This window comes from Mauremys reevesii, linkage group 3 (genome assembly GCF_016161935.1).
Source record: "Mauremys reevesii isolate NIE-2019 linkage group 3, ASM1616193v1, whole genome shotgun sequence".
NCBI lineage: Eukaryota > Metazoa > Chordata > Testudines > Geoemydidae > Mauremys > Mauremys reevesii.
Window position 1 is genome coordinate 96,745,604 of NC_052625.1, and position 22,334 is coordinate 96,767,937.

The 22,334-nt window shown below is 43.1% G+C and overlaps 1 protein-coding gene across 4 annotated transcripts in view; it reads right to left on the minus strand.

The window, feature by feature from the left end:
* LOC120400828 (vasoactive intestinal peptide) overlaps window positions 1-22,334 on the minus strand; it is a 55,183-nt gene that overhangs the window by 8,923 nt on the left and 23,926 nt on the right. Inside the window, exon 1 of one of the 4 annotated variants that reach the window (XM_039529942.1) lies at window positions 568-789. The exons of the other annotated variants lie outside the window; for them this stretch is intronic. The gene's annotated coding sequence lies outside the window, so the exon portion shown is untranslated. Of the gene's footprint in view, window positions 1-567; window positions 790-22,334 lie in introns of those variants that run through there. 4 annotated transcript variants of the gene reach the window in all.

A 22,334-nucleotide genomic window follows, 5' to 3' on the forward strand; every position in this document is an offset into this window, starting at 1 on the left:
CAGAGACTTCCAGTGGAAACTTTTTGTAGAGTATCAACACCTCTTCTAGTTCCTCCAACCCCTGCTCCCCCCCCCCCCCACATACACACACCCCAGGCAGGAAAGAAAAGTGCAGGTAAAGCGAGAAAAGAACGATCGGCTTGATTTGGTTAATTCGGTGAATTTAAATTGAGGATATCGAATAATAAAAGCGCTAAGAGGGAGCCCAAGTAACCAAAGCGTGATAACTATCCATAAGGGAGAAATCGGCACTGGAGGAGGGGTAGCTAACATGCAGCAGTAAGGAGAAGTACAGGGGAAGGCGCTCCCTCCCCGAGCAAAGCAAAGACACCCTAAACTGGTTAATCTGAGCTAAAGTCCATAGGAATTGATCAAGGATTGAGAAAGAGACGGTAGCGTCAGAGAAGGCAGGACTGTTCTATACAATCCCATTTGCTGGTTGGTCAGCAACTCTTTAGCGTTAAGACTGTTTGCATTGCTCTTACAATCGGGGGGTCCTTTCTTCTCTCTACTCGCTAGCAAGTTCCAGTGGGTTTACTGAGACCGGGGCTAGCTGGCGGTACTCACGAGGCAGGGCGACGGTCCTTTCTCCTGGGAAGTCCGCCCGGCGCTGGGAGTTCTCCTAGGTGCTGAATTCCTCGGCAGCTCGACCCGCACTCTGTCCTGGGTCCTGAAGGGGAATGTGTAGGGGCTGGGTCCGTGTTTCGTGGTGTTCCCCAGCCCTCCTCCTCAGGCTGATGCCGTCTCTCCCCTTCAGTAGCACTCTGCTCAGCCCTCCAAACAGCCTCGTTTTATAGGGTTTATACATAGGACCACGTTTCTGCTTCAGAAAAAGCAATCACGTTACTTGGGAGACGTCACTATTCCCAAGGGGATGAATGGAAGTCCGTGATCGCTTTGTTCAGGATGCTCTGAGCCGGGAAAGAAGTTCATACTTAATTCATGAGCAGCCTGCGTACCCTATTTTTATTGATTTATATTAATGAATGGCTTATCCAGTGAGTAAGACTTGGCTGACAACATAATTCAGCTTAAAACAACAGAAGATAGTTGGGTAGGTCCTGCCACTCTGTGGGCTGCAACAGGGAGCCCTGTTGTATGATTAGCCTGTGTATGATTAACCGGGAACTGTTAGCAGCCTGGTTCTCCGTCTGTACATTAAAGACAACGAGGGATGGGGGAGAGAGCGAACATGTGGGTAGCAGCTGGACGTATGGCCAAGCACGAGTTCTGAGCAGAGCTTCTGTCCAGAACAGTCGCAAGGACCTTAGCAGCCTCACATCCACTGCCAGAAAAGTGTTGGTGTCTTGTAAACTGTTAAGTGTCCCGCTGAGGTTGCGTCGAAGGAAGAGTTTGTTAAAGCTCTTTTTCGCTATCACAGTACACAGTATTCGGGGGGCTGCTTCCACTCTTTGATAGATAGATAGATAGATAGATAGATAGATAGATAGATAGATAGATAGATAGATAGATAGATAGATAGATAGAGAAACCTCTTTGTTTTTCTGGGTGTATGTTACAAGTCTCTATTCACGGTTTACTTATGAAGTGTAAGGACTCTGCCAAGCTCCGCTTTCCAAGAGCTCCCGCTCTCTGCAGATACACAGCTATGCTACAGACATACCCGAGCTGCTCAGTAGGAGCGTTATCTGCCGTCCTCCGGGAACAGCGGTGAAATATCACCATACTGGACACAGTTAGAAAGCTCTATACCGCGAGAGGGCTTTCCCGTGTAACCTTTAACGCGGAGATTTGGGGCAGTATAGCTGGATGAGAAGGAGTGCCGTTTTTTAACTCTCTGTTTGCCGACAGATATGATTTTTGTGAATTAAGTTACTCTTCTTTGTTTTCTCGTTTAAAGCGTATTTGCTCACTCCGATTATTCGGGGGTAGTAGTAGGTGCTTGGAAACTAAATCAAAGCCTGGAAGACACTAGGCTTCCAGAACAGATACTAGGTGACGCCCTGGCATTGGGCAGGTGAATGGCAAGGGGACCTGCGCCTGCAAGGAGAGCCCACGCGTGTTCCGAATTTGAATCATGCCCCTAGCACCAGAGGAGGAATCACTACCACGGCATGTGGCGAGTCATTTAGTTTTAATACAGCCCCCAATTGTTGCCTGAGAAGTTGTTTTGCGGGGAAGCAGATTGGAAGGCACGTGGTAGTTAGACACGGTATCCTGCCTAGCGCTAGTCTGATTTCTACAGCCTAGGAAGTTTTCGCACGTTCCTCTTTTGTTTGCCGAATTTACTTTTTGTATCTAAAACTCATACATCAAAAGAGCCCCGCCAAGTAATCATTCCAGTAAAGGCTCAATATCCAGTTCTGCCTTAGCTTTCTTGCGTATGTGATGTACACCTAGTCCTCCTAACCCAAGATACCCGATGTACAAAACCAGTGCAGGCGATTTCCTCTGACTTATAATACGTTTTCCGTGCTTCTCTGTTTCATGTATCCGTAAGGTTAGACAGGCTCGACGGTGAATATTCTGCGAGCCTTAATCGCATTCTCTAATTAGGTTACATAACAATTAAGTGGATTAAACTAAAAAATGCCTGGAAATTTGTTTCTCGGATGTCAGCTGTGACTCAAACCAGAGTTCCTGCAATGACCTAATTCCAGGAAATTTTCCCTTGTTACTACATAACTGGAGGTCGAATAAGCAGTTCTGTTCTGGAATGGCAGGATGAGCATTAATAGCTCTTCTTCACCTGACTCCTGGTGAAGTTTTTCCTCTTAAATGTTCTACGTGGAGTTTACAAGGTGTTGCACTGCTGGCTAGTGATGATAAACAGAAGCTTAAATAAAGTGCTTCAAACGATTGGTAAATGGCATTTTTGAAATTTCAGGTAGAGGAAGGGGCCTGTGGAAGAACACAGGGTAAAAGTTTAAGGGAGGATACTCCTAATTTTGAAAGACTAGTTATCTGTGTGGGAGCGTGTGACTTTGGCAACGTTAGACTGTTCGCAGACGTAGAACTGAAGCTGCGCTTGCAAAGGTTATTCCCGAGCAGGTTCTTTGTCCAGCCAATTCCCTGGAAAAGTTTTACAACAAACAGCTGGCAAAAAGCATGCGGGTGAGTTTCATGAAAGCGTGAAACCTCAGGATCTACATGTGGCGCGAGCGCCACCTACACGCTAAAGCGCTGACATTCTTGCCTTGTGGTGGCTTGATGTAAAAGGAATTCCCTTGCGTCTAGCCTAATCAACCGAGTACAGGAGTGAATGTCAAACATGGATATTCTTGGTCTAGGTTGGGAAAAATCAGGTACCTCCTGATATAGGAAGCATGTAGAACTCCCTGTTTTGCCACGACCTTGTTGCTAATCTCACAAGGCATGTATGTGGCTAGTAGAGAATTAGAGGGGGCAAAGCACTAACAAATGTTTTGTGGAGCTCAATTCTGTGCTGTGTGGATGAGGTAACACAGCAGGCCCTGTCTAGATGTGACACCCTTCCTGAAAGAGTTGTCTATCTTATATTGCTCCCATAGACCCAGTATCTGAGCAGCTCCCAACCCCCTGGAAGGTAGGGCATTATCCCCATTCACAAATAAGAAATGAAGGCCCAGAAAGACTAAGTGACTTGCCCAAGGTCATAGATGAAGTCAATGGCAGAGCTGGGAACTGAACCTACCTCTCTTAAGGTATGTCTAACCTGCAATTAAACTCACACAGCGACTCTGACTCATGGGGCCTGGGCTAAGGTGCAGTTTAACTGCAGTGTAGACATGTGGCCTCATGTTGGAGCCTGAGCTCTGGGACCCTCCCCACTCAGGGGGTCCCAGAACCTTGGCTCTAGCACAAGTCTCAACATCTATACCTCAATTAAACAGCCCCACAAGCCCAAGTCAGTTGACATGGGTGTTCAATTGCAGTGTAGATGTACCCTTACATTGCAGACTCCTCATGGCAACATAGAATCATAGAATCTCAGGGTTGGAAGGGACCTCAGGAGGTCATCTAGTCCAACCCCCTGCTCAAAGCAGGACCAAACCCAACTAAATCATCCCAGCCAGGGCTTTGTCAAGCCTGACCTTAAAAACCTCTAAGGAAGGAGAATACATGCAGAATACATACTCTGTGCACACCGCTAGAATAGGTATAAGTAGCAGCATAGATGGTGAGGCACTGCTTAGGCAAGTAAAGACATGCCAATTCCCTCTTTCCAGACTGGATTATCTTTCTTCTCCAAAGATGACCCCATGCCACCCTCTATTTCCTCCTGTGAAACCAGGCTAAGTGGTGCAGAAGGGGATTATGTCACTTCCATAGCACGCTTCCTCTTTTTCTCTTGGCTCTCTCTCCCCCTGCCACAGAGGTCTCTCTGTAGGGTAGATATTCTGCAGGATGAGCAAGGAAGAGGCTGGAGTGGCAAGTCGAGTTCCCTACCAAACTCTCCTCTCCTTCAAAATCTTCTGGGGAAGCCACTACAAATGACTACTTCCTCTTCTGGGTTTTGGAATCTCTTCTTGAAATAATAATAATATTATTGTGTTGTATTTCCATAATTCCAACACTTGGGTAGGCACAAGCCATGCATACAAGAAAACATGACTGCCTAAGGAGACATAGGAGAGACAAGCAGTCCCTACACGAATGCTGGTTGCCGCTTGCTGATCCCCTGAGATCTAGGTGGATCCACAGGCTTGGGGCATTTTCCACTGATGGGAAAACCTTTTCCCACAAGGAAAAAGTTATCAGGAAACAATATGAGATAACACTTGTGGAGTTTCCACTGAGTAAGAACTGGGCACAAATAATTTTCAGGAAGATAAGAAGAACATAAGTATGGCCATACTGTGTCAGACCAATGGTCCATCTAGCCCAGTATCCTGTCTTCTGATAGCGGCCAATGCCAGGTGCTTCAGAGGGAATGAACAGAACAGGAATCATCAAATAATCCATCCCCTGCCACCGAAGATAGTATTTTGCAGCTGATAGCCCATGAAATGCCAAAGTTTTCAACAGGAATATCATTTTACCTAACCGCATCTTACCTTCTTTTAGGCAAGCAAAAGAATAAGAATATAGCTGTCCAAAAGTATCTGAAGGGTGTAATCACCAAAGAATTCAAAGATTTATTTTGGATTCTAGAGTGTGGTATAACTAGTAGTGGGATGAAATTAAATTAAGGAAAGTTTAGTTTGAATATCAGAAAAAGTTTCTCAAAAATGGAATTGTAGAACACTGAATAATGACAGAAACCTTGTCATTTGAGATATTTCAGGAAAGACTGCAAAATTTGGAAAAAATTGCGGGAAAAGTGTGTGGGGATGTGTGTGCGTACGTATGTGGTCATATACATAGGTGTGTATGTACACACAACATACTCAACCATATACTGTGAACTAAAATGGCCACAAACTTTCTGGAGAAGAGCTGGATATTTGTTGGCTGGCTATGAATTTCTGGCTAACATAACTTTTGTGTATATGGCTATTTATTATGTCTGAAATGTGGTGAAACTGATGTATTAAAAAAATTCTTAGGTCAATACTCTTCAGCTGCTGAAAATCAGTATGGTTTCATTGAAGTCACATCAGTGCTTACCAGGTTACTCTTCATATCAAGTAAATGAAATTAAATTGGCAGACATGACAAATGACTTTATCATAGTATTGGTTTTTTAAACAACTGTATAAAAAGACAATGGTTTCAGTGGCTTGCATGCTCTGAAAGAAAAGTAAAAACATCTAGCACTTCACAAGCCCTGCCTCAGGAAGTACTGTGGTGTGCTGTCATCTCTTGCATGTTATAGGTTGTGTTCCAATGGACCTTTTTAGAATCTCCACCATTCACACTGTGCCCTTGCTTTTTGTTACCAATTCAGATGTTTCTTGGGGGAAGGGATTCTGGATTCCCATGGGCAGAGACCCCATTCCAGCACCAGCTCATCCTTCCCCCTGACAATCAACCTTCTCTCTTACCCACACAATGCATGAGCTGGTGCCACCAGGAGTTGAGTTCTCAGCGGACTCCCCTGCGCTCTGCCATACAAAAGCAGACTCTCCATGTGTGAGATCACAACACCCTTTGGCCCGGACACCCCTCCACCCCACATTTCCTGTTTACTAAACTCCACAAGGCAACAATTTAAAAGTGATTGTGGAAATTAATTAAAAGATGCTTCAGTCTCAAACAAATTACTCCTATTGTTTTCATTTTAAATCAGCCTAAAGATGTTTTCTAAAATTGCATGTATGTATAAAGAGTGCAGAGGGCATAATATGATATGCTGATGAGGCTTTCTATATACCTTAAACTACCCCTAATGTACACTACTCTAGCTGAGAAAAAACACAATCAACATAATTAATTTACTTAAATAAACTACAGAGAAGAAATTATCAATCTGTTAGTTTCTTCTTTAATAAATTTCAGTTTTGATCTTATTTTTAATATTAATTGTGAAACCATTTCTACAGTGATCATGAACAAGAGAGATACAGTTCTAATACAGTGTTAGTTCAACTCCACAAGTCACTGGAACAAACAAACAATAAAACCCTACATCTAGTTTAATTTGCTTCTTGGCTGATAAATCAATGGCTCATTATCCTTTTTTACCCCACATAAAGCATTAAAAAATGTTCCAGTGAACATGGTACTGCAATCAATGTATTCCACATTATTAACTCCACATAAATAAACTTACTCCTAATTGGATTCCTAAGAATTTTGGAAGGAGGATGAGAGAAGTAAAAGATAGACTCAGTTGCAACAGACAAAAAGAGAGATTAATCAACACAGCAATAATTATGACAACTATCACATGTACATCATTGTACGCCCTGGTTTCTTAAGTGAAGAAGTGCAAAAGAATTAAAGGGTCTTTAAGAGACACTAATGAAACATTCAGTGCAGGAACATTCTAAAATGTTGTTAACTACTCTTTAGACATGAGCTGAATGGCAAGCCTTAGATTTTGGATACTGACAAACTTTAGGAAGGTCCAGGTTGTAATTGCACTGAAGCTTGGTTTCAAATTTCATTGATCCAGATCTGATCTTAGGGATCCAGATGAATGATCCAGCTACAGCAGTAGCTGTACTCATGCTATTCCCTTCTTCCAGAATGTAGCTAAGATATTTTTAAGGCACTGGATTGATCCCAGGGCCATAGCCAAGCACAAGAAATAGAAGCAACTGCAAGGGGATCCATGATTAGAAGGACCCTATGCAACTCAGTAGCAGACCTGAACACCCCAATCCAGCAACAAAGCCAAAGGCAGATTATTCTAATTGTCCAATCTTGCCAAAAGTGGGACCTGAAAAGGAGAAAACTCATGACCTGATCTACAACCACTTGCAATTTGGAATCTTGTAAATTATAAGGCAGACCCTGGTGGCTTCCTGTAGGAGAAAGGTAAAAATCAGTTGGCACCAGAGTGAGAAACTATTATTATCAGCAACTTTTGTATGTCACACTGTCAATAGCTAAGTTATTTGGCAAATCAAAGTATTACGACACTTGGGAAGCTCTACAGGTAGGTGCATGTGCAAACTCAGAGATCATGCATTACAGTTTCTTGTTGAAAAGGAGGGGAAAATTAAAATGCAGGGGAAAGATGATTATTATTATTATTATTGGGGGGAGGGATAGCTCAGTGGTTTGAGCATTGGCCTGCTAAACCCGGGGTTGTGAGTTCAATCCTTGAGGAGGCCACTTAGGGATCTGGGGCAAAAATTGGTCCTGCTAGTGAAGGCAGGGGGCTGGACTTGATGACCTTTCAAGGTCCCTTCCAGTTCTAGGAGATTGGTATAGCTCCTTATTACCTAGCCGTGGAACTTGAAACCAGTTGATGGGGAATGATATCATCCAAACTCTGGCTGTCTATCCTTCAATAACAGCACTAGGCACAGAGGACTCAGATCCAGAAATTACACAAGTGTAAATGTAGCCATTCTTACACCCCAGGGATTATAGAATATGTGCTAAAATTGTGGCAAGAGTATAAATTACCCCTGGATTCAATATAAATTAACACCTGGTACCTTCACCTGGCAATCTCCAGAAAACAAACAAATATTACTTAATGCAGAGCTTCTGCAGAAATAGCAAAACACTGTAGGAAACCAGATTGAGATTTAGACACAAGGTTGCCTATTCATTAGATAAGGGGGGACAAGGAACTTGGGTCAGTGGTTAGATAGGATTATAGCTAGTGAAATAGAAATAAACTACAATAAATGCACTCCATTTGTCCCTCCCACAAGATATAATCACAGATACTTCTGCACACTAGTAATTGTGACTAACAGAGTAACTTACACCGTGTTTGCTGGTTATGCTGTTGGATTCCTCAGGTTGTTATAATGCAACAAAATGAAGGAGATGAGTTTGGTGGGGGTTTCTCAAGCTCAGTTTTAACTGGCTTTTCTCCCTTTGGCACAATCCATTGGAACATGCCTGTTGCAGGGCATGTCTGCTCTGTAGTGCCCCCTCCTGACCTATTGTGGCACTGCAGGCACTCTGCATCTGTTTCTCTTTTCTCCAGACCTACTCAGCGCAGTCCAAAAGGGCATAAGACAATATTCTGCTGTTGGGGTTCTACTTTATTATGTACAAATACACTTGAAATAAAGTCTCTCCCCTTGGTGTTAGGGGTTGCACAGCCCTTCTGCTTAGGGACTGTACAGCCCTTCTGCTTAGGGACTGTGTTCCTCTGAGAGCTCCACTCCCTTAGGAGAGCTTCTCTGTCTGTGCCCACCTCCCTGTAACTGAGCCCTGATAGCCTTTTAATTGGCCCAGGTGCTCATTATTTAATTACAGAGGTGACCCATGCCTGCCGATAGTGGAAGGGGGGGTGAGTGAAGGCAGCTCTCTTCAGCAGTGTTAGTGAGCATACTCAGTCCATGTAAGCATGCTCAGTTCAAGCCAAGCTGCAAATCTGGGAGGGGAGGGTTGACCCTGGCCACCCCGCAGGCATCCCCACTGTTTAATTAACTATCTAGATGGGCATGTTCCCTTTAAATTAGCTTATCAATCATAGCCTGGACTTGGACTCCCTTTAAAGGGGCCATCGACCCGTGACGACACCCCTCTGGTGTCCAGGTTTTCTGGTGCTGTTAGTCACTGCTGAGGCCTCATGTTGCTAGAGTCAGTTCAGTGCTGTGCTGTGCTGTGCTGTGCAGTCTCTGGGGCAGATCAGGTGGTGAAAGTGGCCTGTTTGTGCTGGAACTGTCATTGTGTAGCTTTGCTCTCCAACTTCCCTCAGTAACTTCAGGACTCCCAGCTGAGAAGCCTCTCTCCCAAATGGACACCCAGGAATGACCTTGTTTCCCTCCCTGATGCTGTGCCTTCCCCTGGCAGAGGCCTCTAGCAGTGAGAGGCAATGACCCTAAAGAAGTTCCATAGAGCCCTTATTGCTGTCAGTCCCTATGTCACTGATACATATAGGTGCCATCCAGAGGTTTGAGATGATGTGGCATTCAGAGGAAATCAGGTTTAAATAAACAACTGAACCTACATTGCCTCTGAGGAGGTTGTGACTCAGGAGTTCTCCTCTTTGATCTTATATCACACCAAATGCCTTACAAATACTGCAGTGAAGAAAAGGTCCTCTTCAAGGTCAAGCAGGACATTGATTACTGATTAGTCACTAAGAGCTCATTCATGAGCCCTCTTACATGCCTACACAGTGGGTGTAAGGAGCTCCTTTATGTCCATCAACAGGCAATCCATGGTGGGGGTACCATGCCTCATTCATACCTAAACAAGAATGAAAGATGAGTAGAGAGGCCTGGTAGTGTAGCCATTAATTTAACACGCAAGTGTGACATTGCACTCTATAATTTTTATGAAAGTATGCTGATGAGTATGAATATAATGTAACTGGAATATGCTTCATGCAAAAGGTCTCTTGTAAAGTGTCATTACAAAACTTATAATCTACTGAGTGTGGTCATCCTATTTGTATAAACGCATCACTCTTGTATCTGAAACTAGAAATATAAAATATAACTCTGAGGGCCTATTGTAATTATGCAAAGTGTGGGCCATTAACGGTGATTTGGAATCTTGATGGCTCCCATTAACCAGGACAATTGTCTGTAGATGGCTCTGTTTTACTTGTAAGTCTTCCTGTATATGTGTGTGCTGGCAAGTGGGTAATGAAGTTTTACAGTGACATGTGATGTCACCTGAACTGGAATCCATCTTTAACCTGGTGCTTTTCCATTTAAAAGGGGGGTGGGAACCCAGAGAGAGACAAAGGATTCCCCTCTTATGTAAAAGATATATAAGTGGGTGGAACAGAACAATGGAGGAGCCATCATGAGAAATCCCCTAGCTACCACCTGAGCTGGAACAAGGGCTGTACCAGGTGAAAGGATTGTGCCCAGACTAGGAAGGCATCCAGTCTGTGAAAAAAACTTATTGAAACATCTCTGAGAGTGAGATTTTATCTGTATTCACTTTTATTACTGTATTAGGCTTAGATTTGCGTGTTTTATTTTATTTTACTTGGTAATTCACTTTGTTCTGTCTGTTACTACTTGGAACCACTTAAATCCTACTTTCTGTATTTAATAAAATCACTTTTTACTTATTAATTAATCCAGAGTATGTATTAATACCTCGGGGGGAGGAGGGAGGAAACAGCTGTGCATATCTCTCTATCAGTGTTATAGAGGATGAACAATTTTTGAATTTACCCTGAATAAGCTTTATACAAGGTAAAACTGATTTATTTGGGGTTTGGATCCCATTGGGAGTTGGGCATCTGAGTGTTAAAGACAGGAACACTTCTTAAGTTGCTTTCAGTTAAGTCTGCAGCTTTGGGGCACGTGGTTCAGACTCTGGGTCTGTGTTGGAGCAGACTGGCATGTCTGGCTGAACAAGACAGGGTGCTGGAGTCCCAGGCTGGCCAGGAAAGCAGGGGCAGAAGTAGTCTTGGCACATCAGTTGGCAGCCCCAAGGGGGTTTCTGTGATCCAACCCATCACAGCAAGAAGCATTTTAACAAGCAGCATTCAGTAGTTAGGGCACAAATTATGCTCCTAAATTTAGTCACTGGAATTACATAGTTTAAGAAATTAGGCTCTGAGTCAGCAAAGGACTTAAGCCCATGAGTAGTCCCACGGAAGTCAATAATAGAGGAAATCCTAATCCAGTCAACCATCAATGTGACTATTCACAGGCTTAAAGTTAAGCATGTGCCTAAATGCTTTGCTGGACACACAATTTTCCATACCTTAGTAATCAACCATGCAGTTAACATGCACTATTTGCAAATCTATCCCCAGTGCAGTAATATTTAAAGAACCATGTTACGTTTATTTTTGTTTGGTATCTATGCTATAGCTGACCCTGAAAGGAGAATGGAGTTGCCATCCAGATGCAAATTAAGCATGGCTAAACAGCTAGCCTGAAAAGTTTCCTCCATCATTGATTTAGTCTGAGTTCACTGTCAAGAAATAAAATAAAATAAATAAATATACATCTAGATATGTAATATCTACACTCCGTTTCCAAATCTTTTGTAACATGGGCAGTAGCATTTAAATCAACTGGCAGTTCAGTGTCATCCAGGAGCTCTGGAGGAAGCAAGAGCACCTATTTATATCTCTTGTGATCCCAGCAAATGCATTTAAATGCACTCGATGACATCAAGGACTATGAGTTGTGTGACATCCTCACTTCACCAGTAAATTTATCAAGCAATATGTGGCCCTTGTGAATTGTTTTCAGACATGGATTTGTTATTGCCCTGGTGATTGACATCCCTGTCACTGTATTTTAAGACTTCACTCAAATACCTGTAGACCAAAAAACACCCAGACAGGCTGTGAGAGCCGAAATGCTGTTTAACCCTTTATGGAAGAAAATAAAATGAGTGCATTTTATGCACTACTCACAGACCAGAACTGAGTTCATTTGCCGGTAACAAGAGATGTACCATGCTCCTCATATCACTCATAGAATCATAGAATCTCAGGGTTGGAAGGGACCTCAGGAGGTCATCTAGTCCAACCCCCTGCTCAAAGCAGGACCAAACCCAACTAAATCATCCCAGCCAGGGCTTTGACAAGCCTGACCTTAAAAACCTCTAAGGAAGGAGATTCCACCACCTCCCTAGGTAACCCATTCCAGTTCTTCACCACCCTACTAGTGAAAAAGTTTTTCCTAATGTCCAACTTAAACCTCCCCCTCTGCAACTTGAGACCATTACTCCTTGTTCTGTCATCTTCTACCACTGAGAACAGTCTAGATCCATCCTCTTTGGAACCCCCTTTCAGGTAGTTGAAAGCAGCTATCAAATCCCCCCTCATTCTTCTCTTCTGCAGACTAAACAATCCCAGTTCCCTCAACCTCTCCTCATAAGTCATGTGCTCCAGCCCCCTAATCATTTTTGTTGCCCTCCGCTGGACTCTCTCCAATTTATCCACATCCTTCTTGTAGTGTGGGGCCCAAAACTGGACACAGTACTCCAAATGAGGCCTCACCAGTGCTGAATAGAGGGGAATGATCACATCCCTCAATCTGCTAGAAATGCCCCTATTTATACAACCCAAAATGCCATCAGCCTTCTTGGCAACAAGGGCACACTGTTGACTCATATTCAGCTTTTAGTCCACCGTAATCCCTGGGTCCTTTTCTGCAGAATTGTTGCCCAGCCATTCGGTCCCTAGTCTGTAGCAGTGCATGGGATTCTTCCGTCCTAAGTGCAGGACTCTGCACTTGTCCTTGTTGAACCTCATCATATTTCTTTTGGCCCAATCCTCTAATTTGTCTAGGTCCATCTGTATCCTATCCCTACCCTCCAGCGTATCAACCACTCCTCCCAGTTTAGTGTCATCTGCAAACTTGCTAAGGGTGCAGTCCACACCATCCTCCAGATCGTTAATGAAGATATTGAACAAAACCGGCCCCAGCACCGATCCTTGGGGCACTCCACTTGATACCGGCTGCCAACTAGACATGGAACCATTGATCACTACCCGTTGAGCCCGACCATCTAGCCAGTTTTCTATCCACCTTACCATCCATTCATCCAGCCCAGACTTCTTTAACTTGCTGGCAAGAATACTGTGGGAGACTGTATCAAAAGCTTTGCTAAAGTCCAGAAATAGCACATCCACTGCTTTCCCCTCATCCACAGAGCCGGTTATCTCATCATAGAAGGCAGTTAGGTTAGTCAGGCATGACTTGCCCTTGGTGAATCCATGCTGACTGTTCCTGATCACTTTCCCCTCCTTTAAGTGGTTCAGAATTGATTCCTTGAGGACCTGTTCCATGATTTTTCCAGGGACTGAGGTGAGACTGACTGGCCTGTAGTTCCCTGGATCTTCCTTCTTCCCTTCTTTAAAGATGGGCACTACATTAGCTTTTTTCCAGTCATCCGGGACCTCCCCCGATCGCCATGATTTTTCAAAGATAATGGCCAATGGCTCTGCAATCTCATCGGCCAACTCCTTTAGCACCCTCGGATGCAGTGCATCCGGCCCCATGGACTTGTGCTCATCCAGCTTTTCTAAATAGTCCTGAACTACTTCTTTCTCCACAGAGAGCTGGTCACCTCCTCCCCATACCGTGCTGCAGAGTGCAGCTGTCTGGGAGCTGACCTTGTCTGTGAAGACAGAGGCAAAAAAAGCACTCATAGACTTATGCTTTCTTGAGCCTACTTCTTAAACTGCAAGTGGCTCTGCCAGTTCAAATTCACTGACTGCCTGAACTAATAATGATGCTCCCAAGCTGCAAGGATGCAGAGCAGTGAACAAACTCTGGAAGGATGGCACATAGCTTATCTGATGCTTGATGACTGCCTACCCTTGCTCCCTGCCTCCCTCCCTGACTGTGATTCCATGGAGATCAGGATCTTCAGATGGCAAGTAAAGATCCTCTTACCTCCTTCTGGACCTCTGTGGATTCAGATTGTAGAATGGTAGAGTAACTTTTCAGTACCCCTATTGTACTAGCTTGACCATTTTCAAATCAGTCAGGCTCACATGCAGCTACCCTCAGTGGGTACATCTACACAGTGGGCTTCCGAGCCTGTCAAGGCTGATTCCCCACTTTGGCACTTCAAGTGCAAAAGATGAGGGCCAGCAAGGATTCTAAAAATTAATACTGGCCACTCCAGGCTTGTATTAAACTCCCAAGGTTACAGCTTCTCTCTGACCTTGGATGGGTAGATGCTGCCATCACCCAAATGCAAAACCCCCCTTTGAACCCAGGAAGGCACACTTGGGAATTCCTCCCTGTGGGGTACCCTCAAGCCCTTTCACCCCCACTCCAGGGAAGAGCTGAGGAAATCAAAGGAAATCAGCTGTTGCCACCAGCTAATTAAACTACATATGTACAAACCTCTTAGGACACAAAAACCCATTCCTGTTCTTTAAAAAGGTAAATTTTATTAAAAACAAAAAGAAAATACATCTAAAAACTCAGACTATTGCTAGGTTTTAAAAAGAACCACGTATAAGGATTAAGCATTAAAATAACTTTCTTGAGGTCCAGTTTAAAGGTTACAAGCAAACAAAAGCACCTGGGGTTAGCACAGAGGAGTCCACAAGCCTTAGAGAAATAAAAGAGAGAAACCTAATCACATCTTCCTAGAGATTTCCTGAGCTACTTACATATCTGGGGTTTCAGATAAGTAGTTTCTAGGTATGATTTGATGATTTTTCATATCTGGTGCAAGCTTCTTACAGCATTGCTGCTCTCTGTCTCCTCTCTGGAGAAAACAACAGCAACCAGACAAAGGGAAAGTTTTTTCCCAATTTTAAAAAGTTCAAGCCCTCCCATTGGCTCTTACGGTCAGGTGCCCACTCCCTTCCTTTTACCTATGGGCTTTTTTAACCCTTTACAGGTAAAGCGAGTAAAGAACAGCTACTAACAGGGATTTTGTAGCTAACTGGCTGGCTGGGTGTCCATAAAAGGGAGCTACCCTTCCCTCCCTCCCTCCATTTATCACAGAGACCAAGCTACAATATCTACACAGCTATTTTTAGTCCAGTAGAGCAAGCCCTGCTAGCTTGAATCTGTCAACCCGAGCTCAGAGTCTTGCTGCTGAGGGCTGTGCAGGCATACCCATGGGACTAGGAGGCCTTAATGGTCTTTAGGATTTGGTGCAAATATTTTAAAATTACAAAAAGAGAAACGTAAAGGAAGATGGTTGTGTGATGTTAGTAGAACCAAGGAATCTGTGAATTTAATACATAACAAGAAGCAGTACTAAACTATTATGAATTTAATACAAATTATCAATATTTTTAATAATTGGTAATTTTTTTAATTCATGTTCTGTGAAGATATTGCAACATGAGACCTTTTCAATTCCAGTTAAGCCAGTAGAGTGGTCCAATCAAAGGCCCTGAACCCACAATTCACTGTGTGTAGGCATACTACTGTTTCTGTAGAGAGCTTGAGGAGTCCTGTTTCAAAATAGTTTGTGATCATATTATTAAAGGCTGTATAATGAATGCGTGCCCTGACATCCTGCCATTTCTTAATTTCTGAGTGCTTGACTTGTCAACCTTTAACATTTTAAGCTTTTTTTAAAAAGGTATTTGTAAAATTTACAAGGGTGCCTACGTTACTAAGGAGCCTAAGTTCCATCTTCAGAAGTGACAGAAGCCAAATTCCCAGAGAAAGTCGATGGGACTTAGGATCCTAAGCCACCTGGGCACTTTTTGAAAAGTTTACAAATATATATGTAAAATATGCAAAACTATGTTTGTTCAGTGCACAGGGATTTCTGCAGGAGACAGCTTGTTTTATTCAGGATGCTCATAAATATCTGAATGATGAATTATTATATTATGGATTTACCAGGATTTTGCAAGGCAATTCAAAGCTTTACAAAGTGACTGTCCATACCATTTTATGACATGTGCCCAAAGCCTTACAGAAAAAAAAATACAGCACTTCAATACTGGCAAACTAATTCATAAGGCTTTATCAAATAATGCAAGCCAGTACATTACACAAACTGATTCTTTGGTGTCACCTTTTCTATTGCTTGCCAAAGTAACAAAATAATTAGGTCTGAGGAAGACCTCTGGATTTTTACCAACATTTTGACAGAATCTACAGAAAGAGGGATAGAAGTTCCTTACTGAACTGCCTGGTGTCATGAGAAATATCAGTTTTTAAATCACTCTAAAAATAGTCTCTATTAAACGGTATACTTTAAATTATTTCCTTTCGCCCACAATGAAAATAGCATAGTGTAATGTTATGGATGATAATATTTAGTTTCCAGTGAATTTTGTGCTTTTGAGAACACTGACAGAAGTCCACAGAACACATGCAGCATGGGGAGAGAAAACTTCCTCACTCTGACTCACCAGTATGCATCAGCCCAGTTCTAGAAGGACCATATGCAGAGTTAAGGGAGTAGAGTAGTCTTAAGGTGCCTCTAATCATTGATGGCTTCACTGATCTTATCCAAAAGGCTTTACATTATTGCCAATTGTGATTTTCATACCTATCCACTAGAAACAGATTGGATATCATTCCCCTTTTTCCACATAAGTCACCAAAGTGCTGACATCTGGCAATGACTTTCAGTAACTACAGACCTGAGTCTGGATTTGACCTGGTGGTCTAGATGTGAAAGGTTTGTCTAATTACCAATAGTCTGAGGCCTGGTCTACACTACGCATTTAAACCAGTTTTAGGAGCGTTAAACCGATTTAACGCCACACCCGTCCACACTAAGAGGCCCTTTATATCGATATAAAGGGCTCTTTAAACCGGTTTCTGTACTCCTCCCCAACGAGAGGAGTAGCGCTAATATCGGTATTACCATATCGGATTAGGGTTAGTGTGGCCGCAAATCGACAGTATTGGCCTCCGGGCGGTATCCCACAGTGCACCACTGACCGCTCTGGACAGCAATCAGAACTCGGATGCAGTGGCCAGGTACACAGGAAAAGCCCCGCGAACTTTTGAATATCATTTCCTGTTTGCCCAGCGTGGAACTCCGATCAGCACGGGTGGCGATGCAGTCCGAAATCAAAATCCAAAAAGAGCTCCAGCATGGACCGTACGGATGTGATTGCTGTATGGGCAGGCAAATCTGTTCTATCAGAGCTTCGTTACAGAAGATGAAATTCCAAAGCATTTTTTAAAAATCTCCAGACAGAGGCCACAGCAGGGACTCAGCACGCTGCTGCGTGACAAACATAACGGAAAGCCAAAGAATCAAATGGACGCTCATGGAGGGAGGGAGGGGGGACTGAGGACTCAAGCTATCCCACAGTTCCTGCAGTCTCCGAAAAGCATTTGCATTCTTGGCTGAGCTCCCAACGCCTGTAGTGTCAAATACATTGTCCGCGGTGGTTCAGGGCATAGCTCGTCAATTTACCCACCTCACCTACCCCCAGAAGTAAAAAGGAAAAAAATCCTCTCTTGACTCTTTTAAATGTCACCTTATGTTTACTGAATGCTGCTGATCAACGCGATGCTGCAGCAGTCAACAGCAGCATCCTCGCCCCCCCCCATGGGTGGCTGATGGTACAATATGGCTGATATCCATCGTCATCATCAGCCTTGTGGCAGATGGTGCAGTACAAAAGGACTGGTATCCGTCCTCATCATCAGCCCGTGAGTGCTCCTGGCTGGCCCCCGGCTGGGAGCGCCTGGGTAAAAAACTCCTGATCATTCCCAGTAGATGGTACAGAACGGCTGGTAACCGTCTTCATCATAGCAACTGGGGGCTGAGCTCCATCAGCCCCCGCCTTTCATGTGTAAAGAAAAGATTCTGTTCTGCCTGGACTATCATAGCAGCGGGATGCTGGGCTCCTCTCTCCCACACTGCTTAATGTCCTGTCTGGACTATCATAGCAGCTGGAGGCTGCCTTCCCCTCATTTTATCTCACTAACAAGTCACTGTTTCTTATTCCTGCATTCTTTATTACTTCATCACACAAATGGGGGACACTGCAACAGTAGCCCAGGAAGGCTGGAGGAGGAGGGAATCAACAGGTGGGGTTGTTGCAGGGGCACCCCCTGTGAATGGCATACAGCTCATCATTTCTGCGGGATCTGACACGGAGCGGCTGTGCTCTCTGATACACTGGTTCTCTAGTACACTTGCCCCATATTCTAGGCAGGACTGATTCTATTTTTAGATACCATAAAGGAGGGATTGACTTGGGGAGTCATTCCCATTTTTGTCTTTTGCGCCCCCAGCTGATCTCAGCCAGGGGCACCTATGACAGCAGCAGATGGTACAGCACAAAAGGACTGGTAACCGTCATCTCATTGCCCCCCCAGTAAGGCCTTACTTAAGCCAAATGGCTACTCAGCACCAGTATTTCTATCGTTTAGTGTCCATAAGGGCAAAATCGGCCTGTTTTTGCTGCTGAACAAAGAAAATCTTGTTTTCAGTGCCTGTTGCCATTTCATCATGTCTGTACAAACAGAAGACATAAAACTGGCTTACAGCAGTACCTCAGCAGAGTCTGTTTCATGCTTGTCATGCGTCTGCCACTGTCCCGTAGCAGCAAGTGGCAATGTAACCAGCATCGAATCTTTCCAGATGAGGTATAAGGAGGAGTGTGCTCAGTGAACCTGCTGAACCTTTGTAAGCGATTTGTTACTATTCATTAATTTCTGCTTGCACTGGACTGGTTAGCGGCCCGTAGAACATTGTGAGCTCTCATTCAAGCTGTTTATGTGGACTGTATGCTCTTTGGGGCAGGGATGGTCTTTAATTAGGGTGACCAGATTATAGGGACAGTCCCGATATTTGGGGCTTTTGCTTACATAGATGCCTATTACCCCCCCACCCCCTGTCCCAATTTTTCACACTTGCTATCTGGTCACCCTAGGTCTTTTCCTTCTAACACCTAGCACAATGGGGCCACAGTCCTTGACTATCACTGCTGGGTGTATTATAAATAGTCAACTGCTGAAGTAATAATTCCTAGATTTTAGAGAGACTAGGGGGACAGTAGATGAGGGGGAGAATACTGAGGGGATGATGGAATGAGGATGGGATGGGGGAATGATTCTCAGAGAGCTGAGGAAGACTCTCCCCCTCCTGTTGCTCTCTGAGGTTCAAGAAAATCTGCTGGCAGCCCCTTCCAGTCCTGAGGTGAAAGGGTTTAATCATCCTGCTGGATGAAAAGTGCTACAGAAATAAAAGTCTATGTTGTTATTACACCGAATTGTAACCCACATGTAATTAGGATTTTGTCCTTATCACCATTTTTTAAAAAGGTAAATAGGCACTGAAGTCAGGCCCTCTGCAAATCAGGTCACTTTTGTCAAGGTGCCAAAAAAAAAAAAAAAGATTTAGGCACCTACGTTTGAAAAGGTTGGACAAAGTTGATTTATGGTCCTCCTCTCTATATAGTATATCAACACTCTTTTCTTTAATCTGTTTTGGACATGGTAGAGGTAAATTTCCTATTAGTGTTTTCTTTCTTTTCTCCAGAAGCTGCAGTGCATCACAGACATTGTCTAATTTTATAAAGTACCTATAGGTCAGGGATCTGGCATGTGTCATTTTGTTTCTGAGTGGACATTTCCAGTAAATGTAGTTTTCAGTTTACACTTAAGACGAGATGTCAAGATGACTAAAAAACTTCATGGTAAATTGCAAGTGAACTTTAAAAATTTGATTTGGCAATGACACGTCATGTTCAGAGAAGTAGTATTATAATCCAGTAGATGTCTGAATAAGCAATCAGAAATTCTTCAGTAAGGAAAGGTCAAGGAATATAGTGGAAACCACTTGTGTTAATACCTTGGAATGACATTAATCTGTTCTCTGCATGAAACATGGGCAATAGCTTGTGTGTGTGATTTAAGATATGGACAGTATTTCATTTTAAGAAGAGAAGAGGAAGCATTGTCTAGTGCTTAAAAAGTGCAGGACTGGGTGTCAAGATATCTACCGTAAGTTCTGGTCATAGCACTGCCAGTGACTCCCTGTGTGACTGTGGGCAAGTCTCTTAATCTCTCTGTGCTTCACTTGGTGGAAGTAGTGATTACCTACTGTCCAGAATTGTTATGAGGCTTATTAATTCATTATGTGAGGGTGCATTGAGATCTTCCTGTGGAACATGCTGTTGTATAAGGTCAGTACAATATCTCTGAAAAGAAGGACCCCCTCCAAAAGCCTTCCTGCAGCATGACAGAAGGTGAAAAGCACTAATAATTTAGCCTAAAAAATAGAATGCATTTTTTTAAAATATAAACCACCTCCTTAAACATTGACCTGATAGAGACTACTCGTGCTTAATTGTATGCTTACCCACTTTCCTGCATCAGGGACATACTGCTCAAAACCCTGCCAGTTTGAACCCCTTTGAGCACATTTCTTAGAAAGATATCCAATCCTGATTTAAAGATTTAAAGTCACAGAGAATCTGCCTCATCCTGTGGGTCCAGTTGTTAATTACTCTCACTGTTAAACATTTGAGCCTTGTTTCCCATTAGAATTTTTCTAGTATCAGCTTCTAGCTTTTGGATCTTATGATCATAGAATAAAAGCTGAACTTGACATTATTTATATAACTTTTCCAGCTCTTTATGTCTGATTTCTACAGCCAGGATTTGACATATAAATTAGTTCTTTCACATGTAAAATGTAGCGTAAGGAAAATCATGCAGTACAGATTATAATTTCTACCTTTATTTCACATTTCAGAGTCTCCACAATGCTTACAAAATATTCATATCCATTATTGTTTAAGCTGTTAGTTAAGCAGCTGACTTCCAAATTGGTTATGCACAAAATATTTCATATTTTTAACTTCCCTAATCCAGGGAATGTAAAACAGTTTGTGTCCAATGCAGATTTCAAGAGAAAAAAAATACAGTACATTATAGCTTTTCTTCCTATATTACTTACTAAATATAGTGTAATACAAGGAATAATATATCATGTAAAGCTCTATTGCAAATCCTGCATTTATAACCCATAAGTACATATTCAGTTATTTTAAAATAATTTCTCTGTGAAGGAATGATCATTTCTAACACCTTGGTTACACACTGTGGACCAAATCCTCCTTGCTGTTCTTATTCAAGTAGACCACTAAAGTCAATGAGCAAGGGGGCCAGTATTAGATGCAATTTTTCATGGACATGTTGCAACAGATGACATTATCTGCAAGAGAGCTTAGACACTGTAAGCCTTTAGAGTACAGTGAAGCCTACTGAAAATCTAAATAAAAACAATAAGAGATCTAATACAATAATAGAAGCCTCCTCTCATAAAAAGAGTATATTTTTAATAGGAACATAAGAGCAGCCATACTGGATCAGATCAATGGTCCATCTAGCCCAGTATTTTGACTCCAACATTATCCAGTATCAGAGCTTCAGGGAGTGTGGACAGAACAGGGGACTTTAGAGCAATCCACTCCATCTTCCCCTCCTAGTTTCTGGCAGTCAAACATTTAGGGTGGCCCTAAGCATAGTGTTGCATCCATGACCATCTTGGCTAATAGCAATTGATGGACCAATTGACCATGAACTTATGTAATTCGTTTCTGAACCCAGTAATACTTTTGGCATCACAACATCCATAGCAATGAGTTCCACAAGTTAACTGAACATTGTGTGAAAGAGTACTTCCCCTTGTTTCATTAAACCTGTTGCCTATTAATTTCATTGGGTGAGTTCTGATTGCTATATTATGGGAAAGGGTAAACAACATGTCTGTATTCACTATTTTAGGGCCATATCCTGCCATCACTGGAGTCAGATGGCATTTTCAGACATCGTAGTGTTCTTAGTTTACTATAAACCATACTTTCTGCAATAAAATGCTGTATGCAATCTGTATGGACAATGTGCATCTCTAGCAATCAGGTTTAACTTCTTAAAATGAAAACAATTGCACATAAAAAGAACAAAAGCCAGTCAGTCTGATACATTCAAATTAGATTGCCTTTAAAGTTAGATAGCAGGACAGGTTGCTTAGCATTAGTGGTAATGGTTGCAAAGAGAAAATAGCAGGGTTAGAGACTGCAGCAATAAGAGCAGTTATGGTTACTCTGGGCCCATTCATGAGAGATGCTGAGCACTGCAATGCAATGCACTCCCTCAGCTGCTGCTGACCAGGGAGGAAGTTTAAGGTGTTATCCACTTTGTGTGTTCCTGACAGCTGCTCCCATTAACTACAACTGTGATTGCAGGTCCTCAGTACATGCACAGGATCAGGCCCTCTAAGGATCAGGCCCACTGTAACTAATACCTCTTCCCCTAACCCTCCATAAGAGCCAAAGAGTTCTTAATAATCCAGGAATGGTGGTGTTGCACAGCAGCAGGGCCGCATTAAGGCAGGGGCTTTAGGGGGAAGCAATCTCTGGGCCACTAAAAGGGGCACTCAGGCGGGCTGCCTACCTGCCATAGCCCCACACCACTCCC